The sequence below is a fragment of the Gossypium arboreum genome, chromosome 13 (genome assembly GCF_025698485.1).
Source record: "Gossypium arboreum isolate Shixiya-1 chromosome 13, ASM2569848v2, whole genome shotgun sequence".
Taxonomy (NCBI): Eukaryota; Viridiplantae; Streptophyta; class Magnoliopsida; order Malvales; family Malvaceae; genus Gossypium; species Gossypium arboreum.
This window is the reverse complement of record NC_069082.1, coordinates 122,715,368-122,728,297: the sequence shown is the minus strand read 5'-3', so window position 1 is coordinate 122,728,297 and position 12,930 is coordinate 122,715,368. Positions and strand designations below refer to the sequence as shown.

General features: G+C 35.2%; 2 long non-coding RNA genes across 2 annotated transcripts; both read left to right on the top strand.

Moving 5' to 3' along the window:
• Window positions 1-4,006: 4,006 nt before the first annotated feature.
• LOC128286768 (uncharacterized) lies at window positions 4,007-5,277 on the top strand. The gene is made up of 2 exons (XR_008277474.1): window positions 4,007-4,042; window positions 5,057-5,277. It is a non-coding gene; the product is annotated as an uncharacterized LOC128286768 (long non-coding RNA).
• Window positions 5,278-11,346: 6,069 nt separating this feature from the next.
• Window positions 11,347-12,729, top strand: LOC128286767 (uncharacterized). The gene is made up of 2 exons (XR_008277473.1): window positions 11,347-11,477; window positions 12,495-12,729. It is a non-coding gene; the product is annotated as an uncharacterized LOC128286767 (long non-coding RNA).
• Window positions 12,730-12,930: the final 201 nt, after the last annotated feature.

The window sequence follows — 12,930 nt, the reverse complement described above, 5'->3', positions numbered from 1 at the left end:
GTTTATGTTGATGATCTAAATATTATTGGAACTCCTGATAAGCTTCAAAATACAGGAAATCATTTAAAGAAAGAATTTGAGATGAAATATCTTGGAAAAAATAATGTTTTGTCTTGGCTTGCAAATCGAGCATTTAAAAGATGAAATTATGTCCATCAGTCAATTTATACGGAAAAGATCTTAAAGAAATTTTACATGAGTAAAGTGCATCCATTGAGTACCTCGATGGTTGTATGATCGTTAAATTGAATTTTGTCTTTGTGAAAATGATGAAGATTTTATTAGTCTTGGAGTACCATATCAAAATGGCATTGATGTATCTTGCAAACAACACAAAACCTGATATAACTTTCGTTGTTTAGCAAGATTTAGTTCTTTTCCAACACGTAGACATTGGAATGAAATTAAACATGTATTCAGATAACTAAGAAGGACCATTGATATAATGTTATTTTATTCAAATGATTCTAAATCTCTATTAGTTGTCTATGTTGATGTTGGTTATTTATCGGATCCACATAAAAATTGATCTCAAACGAAATATTTATTTACATGTGGGGGTACTACCATATCATAGTGTTCAACAAAGCAAACATTAGCTGCCGCTTCTTCAAATTATGCAGAAATAATTGCAATGCATGAGGCAAGTCGAGAGTGTGTTTGGGTAAGATTATTGTAACACTCCAAACCCGGCCTGAATGTTATGGCCGAATCTGGCGATGTCACATGAGAATGGTTTTGAAAATGCATTGATCTTTTAATCGTTTCAAATTATTAACTTTTACTTAATTTGGGAAACCGTGTTCTAATTGATTTGATTTAAAACATTTCTTTTATGCGGAAGTTTTTGAAACCCAAATAACTTTTGAAAACCGTTTCATTTACGAAAATCTTAGTTTGTTTTGGGAAAACCATACTTTGTTGCGTTGCAGTTTATAAATCCATAATCAATAGTTCAAAATCTCAAATTAAAACCAAACAGTCCCAAAGTCCATCATACATAAAATACCAACAAGAAATAAGCGATGTAACTGCAAAAACTGTAAATAAGCAGTTCGATAGTGGTGGTCACCGTTGAGCCCTCCGCTGTACCGATCCGTCAAGTCTAGGGATTACCTATACTGATTAAACAGAAAAGGGTGAGTTTTCGCAAACTCATTGTGTAATCCCCTCAGAAAAATATACACAGTAGCAAAAGTCAGTCATATCTCCAAATAACAGATAATTCGGGCCTGAGCCCTTTACAGAACCAGTGTGAACCTTAGTCCACTCAGACACAGAATCAGATACATACTGGGCCTTAGCCCATCTCAGATATAACATGCATAACAGAGCAGAATAACAGAAATTATGCCCACCAGCCCTGCATACCAACTCCATCCAACCCAACACACCATGTGGGGATTAAATCGACCCACCTATCCCAACACACCGTACTGTACCGAAATATGACACATAATCAGATAATTGTAGCTGAGCTGCCAGATAAAAGGCTTAAGAGCCTTTCAAAATACTTCCTCCATCATAACACCAACCCCACCCCGATGCAATATGTCATACAAATATGGCATGCTAAAAGGCAACTTAACAGATCATACAATCGGTCAGATACACATGCTAATAGTAACATGCTTAATACATACATCTCATAGTCAGATCACATAATCAGGGGTCCAAGTAATGCTTAGCGACCCTATGGTAGGTCATAGTCTACTTGGGTGACCTGTGTAACCTTACAGATTATTTTATAACATTGGGCTCACACGCCTATGTGGCCCACACGGCCCAAATTGGCCTTGGACGTGTGGATCACACGACCTGACCCAGAATTCCACACACTCGTGTGGTTTACTCGTATGGGCCTACATACCTGTGTGGCCCATACGGCCTAATTGATCTAGCCTGTGTTTCGCACATAGCCTCTCTGGCCATTACACGGTCGTGTTATGCGCACAAGACCTGGTTCGTCGACCACAAGACCATGTTCCGTCACACGACCTACCACACGGGGGACCACACGCCAGTGTGGCGTCGACAGAATACTTTTTGGCTTTTGACCGAATCTTATTTTCTGTATTTCCTGGTACACACTCCTATATCGATTTTGATGCCTAAATACTCCCGAGCACTCTAGCACCTATATTTGATCAATATTTCACTCAGTTAATCATTTTATCAAATAGATTAAACTAAACCTGAAACGGGATATTCATCTTTCGAGTGAAAAACCATTACCTACTATTAAACAACGAGAATTCTAGCCCTTAGAATGTCAATAAATGATATTCTGCCCTTCGATTAACACCTACAAACTAGTTGAAAACCCTTCTTTAACTAATATTCAGAAAGAACCACTAAGATCAATCGAAACCCAAACTTACCGAAAGATCAGGTTTACACGCAGCACAAACAAAGGAGGTGAACTTGAGTAAAACAACGAAAAAGATGAGAGAGGAAGAAGAGATGGAATTTAGGCAAAGGGAGAGGGAGAAGAGAATAGAATTTTGCTAAAAAGAAAACTGAATAGAAAAATTCTAATAACCCCCTATCCCAACTCCCCTCACTTTTCTCCATCCACTACCCCACTACTCAGACTTTCGGTAAAACACAAACTCTTAGCCGAAATTCGCAGCAAAAATAATCCCTTGCCACCGTAGAGTTTCGAACACAAGACCTCCAGCTTAACAACACACCCCTTAACTACCAGCCTAGCAGGCCCATTCTGTTATGATTCTACCACTAATTAAATAAAATCCTAATGACCAAGGATTGGGCTTTATTTATAAAAATACCAAAATTTGCTCAAGTCAGGCTTGAACTTGGAACCTTTCAGACACACCCAAACACTTAACCACTGAAGCAGATACACACTTGTGTGTCACACATTCACAAAAAACAAGAATTTAAATTTTGAGGCGTTACAATTCTACCCCCCTAAAAGAAAATTTCGACCTCGAAATTTTACCTAATTAGAAAAGGTAGGGTACTGCTGACTCATCGAATCCTCTGGCTCCCAAGTGGCCTCCTCAATGCTATGATTCTGCCACATCACCTTCACTAAAAAGATAGACTTTCTTTGTAGAACCTTAATGTCGCGATCTAAAATCTGAACCAGCTTCTCTTCAAACGTTAGATCTGGCCTAACCTCAATCTCCTCCACAGAAACAATGTGCGTGGGATCAGAGTGATAGCGTCTCAACATTGAGATGTGAAAAACATCATGTTTGCGATCTAACTCTAGAGGTAGCTCCAACTGGTAAACAACTAGCTCCACTTGTTTCAGAATTCAGTACAGCCTTATAAACCGTGGGCTCGGCTTGCCCTTGTGACCGAACCTCATAATCTTCTTTCATGGCGAGACCTTAAGGAAAACGAGGTCTCCTACGGAATATTATATCTCTCGACACTTCAAATCTGCATAGGACTTCTGCCTATCAGAAGTCGCTTTCAGTCAATATCAAATCAAACGGACCTTGTCCTCAGTTTCTGGAACCAATTCCGGACCCAAAATGTGTCGCTCACCCAACTCAGTCCAGCATAAAGGAGTGCGACACTTACGACCATACAGTGCCTCGTAAGGTGCCATATGTGTAATGACCCAAATTCCCGGGCACCGGAAAAACAAGTCGTAGGGCCTCCGTCTTAGGAAATTAAGTCCGTAAATATTTATTAAAAATATTTATAAGGATAATTATGAGTTAAATTAGAGTTTAATTAAGTGAATTTAATTTAATTAAGAATGACTAAGTAAAAGGACCAAATTGAATAAAGTGTAAAAGTTAAATTATAGATTAAAAGAAAATAAAAAGGACCAAAATGGCAATTATGCCATTTGTCCTAAGTGAGTGACATAAACATAAAAATCTGAGATTTTATGTGTTAAAATATATATTAAATTATTATTATTAAAAGTAAAGTAAATAAAAAGGAAATAAAAGAAAAGAAAGATAGAAAAGAACAGAGAAGCTCACGAAACAGAGAAAGAAAGGAAAGGAAGAAAGAAAAGGAAAAATTGGAGAATTGAAGCTTGAAAGTTAAATTGGTAAGTTAATTAAGCCCTTTCCTTTCTAATTTTGGTATTTTGAAGCTTTAGAGAAAGGTTTTCTTGAATTCATGAGAAAATATTGAAAATTAATGAAGGTTTGATTAGGGTTTATGTTGAAGAAATGATGCAATTAAGGATTAATTTGATAAAATTTTGAATTTGAATTGAATTAGGGACTTAATTGTAAAACAAGCCATAAGTTTTGAGTTTTAGGAATTAAATTGAAAGAAATTCGGAATTATAGAAAATGATGAAATTTTGATAGTTATATGAATATTTTGATGGAAATTGAATAGAAATAAGGTGTGAATTGGTGTTATAAACTTGGTTATTAGCATTTTACATCAAAACAGTTTTGGGAAGTAGCAATGGTCTAACTTTGAAAATTCACTAAAAATTGTAGGAATTGAATTAGAGGATGAATAAGATATGAAATTAAAGCTTATTGGGTCTAGTTTCTTATAGTGGAAACAGTGTAAGCAATGAATTTATTAATCAAGAGATATTTGAAATTTTGTAAGACTGGTTCAGGGTGATTTCGAGACACTCTGTTTTGACTTTGGAAAACCATTAAAAATTGTAAAAAAATTATTATGGAGTATAATTTATATATGTGAACTCCTTAATGAATCTAGTTTTAAAAGAAATAAATAAGAACCTTATTCGAGTTCTGTACAATGAGATAATTGATTTTTAGTAGAGAGAGGTCAGAACTGTCGAATGGAGTAATAGGGGAGTATTTAATGAATAAACTGTACTAATTGGCTAGACTAAAATTCTGAAAATTTTATGGTGAGAAGATATATGAGTCTAGTTTCAAGAAAAATTTACGGATATTAATTTGGAGTTTCGTAGCTCAAGATATAAATAATTTAGTAACAATGACTCAAACAGACAGCTTAATGGTGAAATTATATATCTTAAAAAAATGGTCAAATTTGCATGTTTATACTCATGAATTAAATTGGATTGTATTATATTAATTAATTATAATTATGCTAATTTTCGTAGCAAACAAAGGAACCGAGGCATCCAATACAAAGGGGAAAGAGAAAGTAGTCGAGGAATAGCTCGGGGGAAAATCGATTTGTATTATCATAATTCATAGTATTTATTATTGCATATTTAATTGTAATATATATATATATATATATATATATATGAATGTGCGTGAAAATGACTTGAATGAGAATTGTTGATTAGTTGTGATTACATTGAGAAATATAAGAGAATTGATTGAAATGTGAAAATGTTTCGGAAATGGAAATATGATCGAAACCCTATTAACTAGTCGGGCTTAGTGGATATAATTGGCATGCCATAGGATTGGAAGTGTTCAGGGATTCTTCGACCTCGAGTCGATGAGGCACTAGGTGTGCCATAGATTTACTTCGGATAGTTTCGATGAGGCTTTGGTAGCCACATTGCTTCGGCTTGGCCGATGAGGTACTTGGTGTGCCATAGATCTGATTTACTTCGAACTATCCGATGAGGCGTTGGTCGCCACTCTGGTGTGTTTGGTTGGATCCGCGTATCCACCTTGGTCCGAGTCAGGTTAATAGGGCCTATAAGTGAAATGAGCAAAATTATTTGAATTTGATTATCTGAATTATTGAATGAAAGGTGAAAGAAAATGATGATACGAAATGTGAAAAGAAATTGTGTTATGAAGTTGAAAGCATGAACTTTATGTTTATGAATTATGTATACATGAAAGTGTTATGAATTAAGTGTTTACATGTTGGTGAAAATTTTATAATCATTTGAATGACATTAATATGACATGAATTGGCATATTCAATTGACTACTTGTGCATTTATGTTTTGAACTTAATTGGGTGTTATGAATTGAATTATGATAATACCACTGAGTATTTTCAATACTCAACGCATTTGATTGTTTTCCGTATGCAGTTAAGTAAAATAGAGTCCATCTCGCATTCAAAATCATCTCCGACTCCAGCTCATTTTGTGGTAAAAATCTTATCTTTTGGTAATGTGGCATGTACTAGGTTTTAGGTGGTCATTTGTATATATTTAATGTTTTAAATGTAAAGATGGTGTATAAACTTTAAGGAGTTTGACGATAAAGGGACGATTCCTAAGTTTATGAAATGAATGGTATATAGTTACATGTTATGTGGAAGTGAATTGGATTGGTTTGTATAATTGTGTTTAGTGTTTCAGGAGGCTGTAGAGCTAGGATTCAATCCTAACCCCACGAAAGGTTCATATTAGGTCCGTAGAACCTCAATAAGGGTAATTAACCTTATTTTGAGTATAATTTTGTGGTTATTTTTGATTTGTAATAATAAAGTTTGCCTGTTTTCGGTAATGCCCTGTAACCCTATTCTGGGGACGGTTTGGGGTTAGAGGGTGTTACATTTAGTGGTATCAGAGCCAGGTTTAGCCGATTCTCGGATTAAAATCGAATTCGTAAGTGAGTCTAGAAGTACATGCCACATTTGAGTTGGAATTCAGTCGGGATTTTTGAATGCTAACCTATTTAATTGTTTATGTTTTATAGAGATTAAAGATGTTAGATGATCGATCAATTGATTTAAATGAAAGTGAATCAGCCACACCTAGTGTAAACCCGTTTATAGACCAACCTCCCGAGGTAGAAGAAGAAAACATTAGGGAAAGAGATGAAAAATGTAGAAATGAACCTGATATGTTAAGAGTTTTAGTTGATGCTCTTTAGCAAGTAGCGGGAACTGTACCTGCTACCACATCTATACCTATTCCTAGACGGGCCCCGATTAAGGAATTGAGAAAATACGGTGCCACGGAATTTTCGGGTCTGAAAGGTGTTGATCCATCAGTAGCTGAGAATTGGATAGAAGCGACAAAAAGAATTTTACAACAGTTAGAGTGTACTCCCCGAGAAAGTCTGTTGTGTGCTGTATCTTTATTACAGAGTGAGGCATATTTATGGTGGGAATCTGTTATCCGACACTTGTCGACTGATCAGGTATCATGGAATTTATTTCAGAAAGAGTTTCAGAAGAAATATATCGGGGAAATATACATTGAAAACAAGAAACAAGAATTTCTGACTTTGAAACAAGGTGAAATGACAGTAATAGATTATGAATGGGAATTTTCAAAACTTGGTAGATATGCATCAGAGTTTATACCGACTGAAGCCGACAGTTGTAAAAGATTCCGAGACTCTAGAAGTGGTTGGAGATCTAGCTTTAGACCAGATAGAGGAGGAAAGAGTCAGGGGAATCAAACTACAGTCTCTACTGGTAGTGTAAGAGGTCCATCTCGAGATACTATTATTCCAGAATGTGAGCATTATGGGAGAAGACACAGAGGTGAATGTTGGCGATTGACTAGAGGATGTTTCAGATGTGGATCTACAGAACATTTTATTAAAAACTGCCCGAAAGCTGATAATACTGCACCTGCGACATTACAGAGATCAGCATCTACTGCCAGAGGCAGAGGATTGGGCAAAGGTGGTTTTGCATCTCGAGGAGGTAGTGCTAGAGGAAGTAGTGATGTTGTTACACAGCAGTCGGAGGCCAGAGTTCTAGCTAGAGTTTATATGGTCAGAACTCGAGAAGAGAGGGATGCACATGATGTTGTAACAGGTATATTCTTATTGTATTCCGAACCTGTTTATGTTTTAATTGACCCTGGGTCTTCGCATTCATATGTAAATTCAAAATTGGTTGAATTGGGAAAATTAGAATTTGAGATGTCTAGTGTAGCAATAGAAGTGTCAAGTCCGTTAGGACAGACGGTATTAGTAAATCAAGTTTGTCCAAGATGCCCGTTGGTTATACAAAATAAAATTTTTCCGATTAATCTATTGATTATGCCATTTGGAGACTTTGATGTAATATTGGGTACGGATTAGTTGTCTGAGCATGGTGTAATTTTAGACTGCTATGAAAAGAAGTTTAGTATTCAGGCTGATGATGGAAACAATATTGAGGTAAAGGGTATTCGAAATAGTGGACCAACACGTGTTGTCTCAGCAATGAAAGCTAGTAAGATGTTACAGCAGGGTTGTACAGCATACCTAGCTTATGTTATTAATTCAGATACAGTGGGTAGTCAATGCAGTAAGATCCGAACAGTTTGCGAATTTCTAGATGTTTTTCCAGAGGAACTACTGGGTTTACCACCTGACAGAGAAGTTGAAATTGCTATAGAGGTTTATCCGGGTACTGCTCCAATTTCTATAACCCCTTATCGTATGGCACCTACTGAATTGAAGGAGTTAAAGATACAGTTGCAAGATTTGTTAGATCGTGGTTTTATTCGGCCGAGTATTTCACCGTGGGGAGCTCCGGTATTATTTGTTAAAAAGAAAGATGGTTCGATGCGACTTTGTATTGATTATAGATAATTGAATAAAGTAACAATCAAGAACAAATATCCACTCCCTTGTATTGATGATTTATTTGATCAGCTGAAAGGAGCTTCTGTATTCTCAAAGATAGACTTGAGATCGGGTTACTACCAACTGAAAGTAAAAGAATGTGATGTACCAAGACGACTTTCCGTTTAGGTATGGTCATTATGAATTTTAGTAATGCCATTTGGATTGACTAATGCTCCAACTGCTTTTATGGATCTGATGAACCGTATATTTCAGTCGTATTTGGATCAATTTGTTGTGGTCTTCATTGATGATATACTTGTTTATTCGAAGACAGAAACAGAGCATGATGAGCATCTCGAACAAAGGTTACTGATTTTATGGAAAAGCAATTGTATGGGAAATTAAGTAAATGTGAGTTCTGGTTATCAGAGGTTGTATTTCTGGGACATGTAGTATCAGCGGAAGGAATCAGAGTTGATCCGAAGAAAATTGAAGCCATAGTTCAATGGAAAGCTCCAAGAAATGTGTATGAGGTACGTAGTTTTCTTGGTTTGGCTGGATATTATAGAAGATTTGTAAATGGATTCTCGAAAATAGCCATGCCGATGACTAAGTTGCTACAGAAGCATGTTTCTTTTATATGGGATGACCAATGTCAGAAGAGTTTTGAGACATTGAAGCAAATGTTAACCGAGGCACCAGTTTTAACATTACCCGAATCAGGAAAGGATTTTATTGTGTACAGTGATGCTTCTTTAAGTGGTTTGGGTTGTGTACTAATGCAAGATGGAAAAGTTATTGCTTATGTATTTCGTCAGTTGAAACCATACGAGTGTAATTATCCGACACATGACCTGGAGTTAGCAGCTATGATTTTTGCTTTGAAGATTTGGAGGCATTATCTTTATGGTGAAAAATGCTACATATTCACTGATCATAAAAGTCTAAAGTATCTTCTTTCCCAGAAAGAATTGAATTTGAGACAGAGACAGTGGATCGAGCTCTTGAAAGACTATGATTGTGTTATAGACTACCATCCGAGAAAAGCAAATATAATAGCGGATGCATTGAGTAGAAAAACGGCAATTGAGTTGAGAGCCATGTTTGCACAGCTCAGTATCACTGATGATGGAAATCTGTTAGCCGAGTTAAAAGTAAAACCGGTAATATTTGAGCAGATTAGAGCAGCTCAGTTGGGAGATGATAAGTTGGTGAAGAAAAGAGAGATGATACAGAGTGGTACAGTAGAGAATTTCAGTATTGATGCACATGGATGCTTAAGGTACCAAGATCAAGTTTGTATTCCAGATAACTCTGAATTGAAAGAACTAATACTTCGAGAAGCACATGATGGCTCATTTGCTCTACACCCCGGAGGTACAAAAATGTATCGTAATTTACGAAATTTGTATTGGTGGCCCGGAATGAAAAGAGACATAGTTGAATATGTTGGTAAATGCCTTATATGTCAACGGGTAAAGGCAGAACATCAGGTACCGACTGGTTTACTTCAGCCTATTAATATTCCTGAATGGAAATAGGATCGTATCACGATGGATTTTGTTACGGGACTATCGTTGTCAGCGAGTAAAAAGAATGCTATTTGGGTGATAGTTGATAGACTTACTAAGTCAGCACATTTTATAGCAGTCAGAACAGATTGATCGTTACAAAGACTTGCTGAGGTATATATCCGAGAAATTGTTAGACTACACGGTATTCCGGAATCAATAATTTCAGATCGAGATCCTCGGTTCACATCGAGATTTTGGAGGCAATTACATGAATCCTTGGGTACACAGCTTAATTTTAGCACAGCATTTCATCCACAAACTAACGGACAGTCTGAATGGGTAATTCAGATTTTAGAAGATATGCTTCGAGCTTGTATTATGGAGTTTGAATCAGGTTGGGAACGTTATTTGCCTTTAGTTGAATTTGTTTATAATAATAGTTTCCAATCTAGTATTCAAATGGCTCCGTATGAAGCATTATATGGATGAAGATGTAGATCACCCGTGTGTTGGACAGAGCTGAATGAAAGAAAAGTGATTGGGCCAGAATTGATCCAAGAAACTGAAGAAACAGTCAAGAAGATACAAGAGAGATTAAAAGCAGCTTTTGACAGACAGAAGTCTTATGCCGATTTAAAACGACGGGACATTGAGTATTCGGTTGGCGATAAAGTATTTCTTAAAATCTCTCCTTGGAAGAAAGTGTTGAGATTTGGCAGGAAAGGTAAATTGAGTCCTCGTTTCATTAGACCGTATGAGATAGTAGAGAGAATTGGACCAGTGGCTTATCGGTTAGCTTTACCTCCAGAGTTACAGAAAATACACGATGTTTTTCATGTTTCAATGCTCCGAAGATATCGATCAGATCCTTCTCATGTCATAACTACTGAGGATATTGAGCTTCGACCGAATTTATCATACGAAGAAGAACCAGTTAAGATTTTAGCCCGAGAGGTAAAGGAATTAAGAAATAAAAGAGTTCCTTTAGTAAAAGTACTTTGGAGAAGTCATAAAATGGAAGAAGCAACATAGGAACCGGAAGAAACTATGAAAACTCAGTACCCTCACCTATTCTCAAGTAAATTTCGAGGACGAAATTTTTTTTAAGAGGGAGAGAAATGTAATGACCCAAATTCCCGGGCACCGGAAAAACAAGTCGTAGGGCCTCCGTCTTAGGAAATTAAGTCCGTAAATATTTATTAAAAATATTTATAAGGATAATTATGAGTTAAATTAGAGTTTAATTAAGTGAATTTAATTTAATTAAGAATGACTAAGTAAAAGGACCAAATTGAATAAAGTGTAAAAGTTAAATTATAGATTAAAAGAAAATAAAAAGGACCAAAATGGCAATTATGCCATTTGTCCTAAGTGAGGCGGCATAAACATAAAAATCTGAGATTTTTATGTGTTAAAATATATATTAAATTATTATTATTAAAAGTAAAGTAAATAAAAAGGAAATAAAAGAAAAAGAAAGATAGAAAAGAACAGAGAAGCTCACGAAACAGAGAAAGAAAGGAAAGGAAGAAAGAAAAAGGAAAAATTGGAGAATTGAAGCTTGAAAGTTAAATTGGTAAGTTAATTAAGCCCTTTCCTTTCTAATTTTGGTATTTTTGAAGCTTTAGAGAAAGGTTTTCTTGAATTCATGAGAAAATATTGAAAATTAATGAAGGTTTGATTAGGGTTTATGTTGAAGAAATGATGCAATTAAGGATTAATTTGATAAAATTTTGAATTTGAATTGAATTAGGGACTTAATTGTAAAACAAGCCATAAGTTTTGAGTTTTAGGAATTAAATTGAAAGAAATTCGGAATTATAGAAAAATGATGAAATTTTGATAGTTATATGAATATTTTGATGGAAATTGAATAGAAATAAGGTGTGAATTGGTGTTATAAACTTGGTTATTAGCATTTTACATCAAAACAGTTTTGGGAAGTAGCAATGGTCTAACTTTGAAAATTCACTAAAAATTGTAGGAATTGAATTAGAGGATGAATAAGATATGAAATTAAAGCTTATTGGGTCTAGTTTCTTATAGTGGAAACAGTGTAAGCAATGAATTTATTAATCAAGAGATATTTGAAATTTTGTAAGACTGGTTCAGGGTGATTTCGAGACACTCTGTTTTGACTTTGGAAAACCATTAAAAATTGTAAAAAAATTATTATGGAGTATAATTTATATATGTGAACTCCTTAATGAATCTAGTTTTAAAAGAAATAAATAAGAACCTTATTCGAGTTCTGTACAATGAGATAATTGATTTTTAGTAGAGAGAGGTCAGAACTGTCGAATGGAGTAATAGGGAGTATTTAATGAATAAACTGTACTAATTGGCTAGACTAAAATTCTGAAAATTTTATGGTGAGAAGATATATGAGTCTAGTTTCAAGGAAAATTTACGGATATTAATTTGGAGTTTCGTAGCTCAAGATATAAATAATTTAGTAACAATGACTCAAACAGACAGCTTAATGGTGAAATTATATATCTTAAAAAAAATGGTCAAATTTGCATGTTTATACTCATGAATTAAATTGGATTGTATTATATTAATTAATTATAATTATGCTAATTTTCAGTAGCAAACAAAGGAACCGAGGCATCCAATACAAAGGGGAAAGAGAAAGTAGTCGAGGAATAGCTCGGGGGAAAATCGATTTGTATTATCATAATTCATAGTATTTATTATTGCATATTTAATTGTAATATATATATATATATATATATATGAATGTGCGTGAAAATGACTTGAATGAGAATTGTTGATTAGTTGTGATTACATTGAGAAATATAAGAGAATTGATTGAAATGTGAAAATGTTTCGGAAATGGAAATATGATCGAAACCCTATTAACTAGTCGGGCTTAGTGGATATAATTGGCATGCCATAGGATTGGAAGTGTTCAGGGATTCTTCGACCTCGAGTCGATGAGGCACTAGGTGTGCCATAGATTTACTTGGATAGTTTCGATGAGGCTTTGGTAGCCACATTGCTTGGCTTGGCCGATGAGGTACTTG